The sequence below is a fragment of the Mustela nivalis genome (genome assembly GCF_964662115.1).
Source record: "Mustela nivalis genome assembly, chromosome: 1".
Classification (NCBI taxonomy): Eukaryota; Metazoa; Chordata; class Mammalia; order Carnivora; family Mustelidae; genus Mustela; species Mustela nivalis.
Window position 1 is genome coordinate 143029016 of NC_139020.1, and position 4272 is coordinate 143033287.

Here is a 4272-nt window from a genome sequence, read left to right on the forward strand (position 1 = left end):
TGGAGTCTCTGTTGTCTTGTGAAGTTCCTCTGAAACCGGTGCTGGTAAAGAAAAAGACATAGGGCATTTCTGAACAAGTACAGAAATATTTTTCTTATGGTAATAACTTGTTTATGCAAATAACACCATTGTATACTCTAAAATTGCCCAATGCCCTTTCCTCATAAGTTAACATAATTGGTGGATCCAATCACTCCGTCAGAAATATGTTTGTTCCTGTCCTGAATAACTAATTAAACAGGTCAATACATACATGATTATCAGGGACAGCTTTGTGAGAAGGAAGAAATCCTTGCTGGAAATTACTTAAATTTCATGTAGGTAGTGGCATAAATCTTGGCATATTTCTTTGGACTAACTCCTCTGGTTCTCTACAAAGTTGCCTTCAATCCATACACCTTTTGTAGAATAGAATAATGAAATGATTATTCTCTATTCTTGTATGATACACATAAGAAATGCTTTCACTCTCTAGAAACATGAATTGGTTTTTATTCTTTAGATTTCAATACATAACCTGTTCTCTTAAGCACTCATCTGCTGTTAATTTGCTTTTCTTATTTGCAAATTCAGGATGAAGACTCCCTTTATTTCAAGCAGTTTTTGTTTTAAACACTCCATAGTTGCTCTTCCATCTTGTTTGAACATTTTGTAGAAGTGCAGACAAGAAGTTTCAACATTTCTAGTGTGTCATGGAGCTTTCCTATGGCTTAACGAGAACGAGGAAAACAGCTACTCTCTTTCTGCTCACAGCCAGTAAATCTGTTCTATTACACATTGCTATAATTACTTTCCAAACACACAGCTGAGAGTGCGAAAAAGTTGAATGCTTGTGATTCAGAATCATTCAGACCCTTCGGGTTTGTTCTGTTGGCAATGACAATTGCATGACATTTTTCTGATTTTCCATTCTATAAAAAGTTGAATAAGTTGACATTCTTCTTCTTCCTCTTTTTTTTTTTTTTTTTTTTTGGCATTCTTCTTTTGACTCATTCTCACAAAATGGGAATGGTTCCTCAATAGGACTTCTTGACAGACTTAAGGCCTAAATAAGTGAAAATTAAATACAATTCATTTAAAAAAAAAAACACAATTACCAAAAGCTATCTTGTTTAATGTTGAGAATACTAATCTGCCAGATAATCCTGTAAGGATTAGAAGCATGATGTAATTTAGACCTTTTTTTTCTGCCTCACATTACTACTTAACTTTAAAAATATGTTTTGATTCAAAACGAATATAGCATTCTTTCTAAGGTATTTAGCTAATACACTCTCTCATGATGGTAGTATTTTTGTCAATCATTTTCCATTCATTTAATTATTTAAAAGCTCTTAATAATATTTGGCATGTGACATTAACAATTTCCAAAATCATTACTAATTATTGTAGCATTTTATGACTGAACGAATAAATGTACATTTATATGCAAATGACTGCTATGTTTATCATAAAAAGAACATGAGAAGCTTTTTCACTTCAACGTACATCTGAAAAATGTACTTATATTTGGAAGTGAGTATCCGTATATGAACAGTGAATCAGAATGCAATTTCTCCCTCTTTTTCTGCTCTGATTATATGTTCTTTAGAAATGATGGTAACCTTCTCATCACATGGGTCTACAACATGTTTAAGGATACCAGAAAAGGTATGAAATTTCACATGAATTTTTGGGCTGAATCTTTCAAAGGCCAATGGTAAGGCTGAAGCTGATGAGCACATTTTGGCTAAATACCCAGGTCAGAGCTCAATACTGATGCATCCCTTCATAGTTTCCATTGAGAGATGGATATATTTTAAGACATAGGAAGGTATATTTTCCCAAAACATTTTGGATTTCTCTTTTATATTTGGGTGCAGTTCAGAAAACATTAGATTCTTTCTCCACTCAGTTCCGCCAAATTTAAAAGGCAGCAGTTAGCAAATACCAACCATGATTTGGTCTAGTAAATCACACCCTTTGCCTATGGGTAAAATGACTGACATTCAAGAAAGAACAAAAGGAATGACATAGAATGGAGCATGAAAAACACCCAGAAATGAGGACTTAGGGGCAAGATGAAACAGTTAAGCAAGGCCAAGACCGTCCCAATCCTCAGGATCTAGAGTTTAGAGTTTGGGCAATGAGATATTTGTCTGTGACAAAGTTTGGCAAATGGAAGTAGACCAGATTTGACCCCAATTCTGCCTCCTTGGGCTTGAGTTCTTGGGCAGTGATAGGTAAGGTTACTATCTGGAGCTAAACACTATAGAAATACATAAAGAGGTGTGTTGTGCCATTTTGAAGGGTTAGAAGGATTCTGAAGAAAGTATCTTTAACCTGACTTGTTTGTCTGCGGGCAGGACCAGCAACTAAGTCCTGAAGTGGACATAGATACAAAGGAAACGATCTGGCAGTTCAATATGCCCCTTTAAACTTTCAAAATTAATTTATTTTGTGAATATTTGGGAGTGCGAATGACAAATTCATATACCGACTCCAGAACAGAAGCCCATGTTGATGTCACTCAAATCGTCACTGAAACAGTATGTACCCTATATTACAAATCAAGATGATTAAGACAAACAGAATCTCACATCTGTAACTTACTAGCTTTTTTATATTGCCAAAATTATGGATATTCCTTTAATTTCAGTATAGTCTGCTCTGAAATGAGAATACGAATAGTTTCTGGAATGTTTAAATGAGATAATGCATGAAGAGAAGGGTCACAGTTTAGTACAATACAACCTGGAAGGTACATGGAATTCAGATTCTCTATTTCTATAACAAGTACAATTTTTTTGCCATTCTTATATCCACTGATGGCAGAAGTAACAGCAAACTTTCCAATTACAAGTAATAAAGTTTCTTCTATTGTAAGCAGTTTCGTTCGGGGGTAAAATAACGTTAGCGTGTGTCTTTCCGAAAGAGCTCTTCATCTCCCATCTTCTTCCAAAGATGGCACCTAGACAGGGAGAAAGTTCACATAGGGAGCCTACTTTCTCCATTCTGTGTTTCCCAATGGCTTCTATTGACCCACAGGTGAAGTGCGGCTGCTTGTGCCTGTTCTCTACGCATTAGGTCCTGCCTTCCTTGTATCTACCTCAGAAGCGTTCCCAAATGCTGCAACTCATGGGCTGGCCTCTTGGCACCATAAAGACTTGGTTTCCATACATCACTGACTTGGTACGACTTCAGCTCTTTCTTATGACACAGACTGACAGGGATTCAGCAGTCACTTCACTCCTCATCATGACCATCCTCGCTGCCACTGCCCATCTGGTCCTCAGTTTACTTCTCAATGTATCAGGAGCCCATGAGAGGGAGCACCCTATTACTGAGTCTCAGTCTTTATCTTTCCTTCATATCATCCTTCCAAATCTCTTTCCGCCTCCCATCTGGACAGGTGCTATTTTCTTTTCCTCTCTGAGAACTCTCCCTGCATAGTACCATCCTTGGTGCTTTATTCTAAGGTTAACCCCCTTTTCTTTTCTTGGCACGAGAGTATTCATGACTGAGGTGTACACTTGTGAAGGGGTGCAGAAGAAGGAAACAAAAGGATGATCAAAAATCCATCAAAAGGTATTGCATAAATATTACTCCATTATATGAAAAAGTACTGAGAACATTAATGCATAACAAAAAATAAATAGAAGCCGTTATTTAAGATTAAAATAGCACAGTACAGCCAAAGCTCTGAATCTTCCCTTTCTTATAGCTCAAGAGGAAAAAGCAAGCAAGCAAAGAAGTCCAATTAAAATAGACTAGTAGCAGTCATAAGAATATAGAATAAGTTGGTGGCCAGTAAGAAAGATTGAATATATTAATAATTGGCAAGGCTGAATATGATAGGATTATAAGAGGGCCCCCCAAATTGCCATCCCCTGATGTACATGCATGCCTCTTATAGTAACCCCCGTCCCCTTATGTATGGGTGGAACCTATAAATATTGTGGAATAGCACACCTGTGGTTAGGTTACTAACCGGCTGACTCAGAATTAATCAAAAGACAGATTATCCTGGACCTGATTTAATCTAGCGGAAGAAGGGGAAGCATCAGAAAAGAGAGCTCCTACTGGCCTGGGGAAAAGGAGCAGCCACACTACAACCTATCTAGAGAACTTCGGGCCTGAGAGTAACTTCTGGTTCCTAAGAGGGGTCCCTGGCTGGGAGCTACTAAAAAGAAGGGAGGTCATTCATAGAACCACAAAGAAATTAAGTCTGTCAAGTTATCAATAAAATGAGCATTTTTCAAGATCACCAGTGGTGAGTGGTGGATCCAGCAA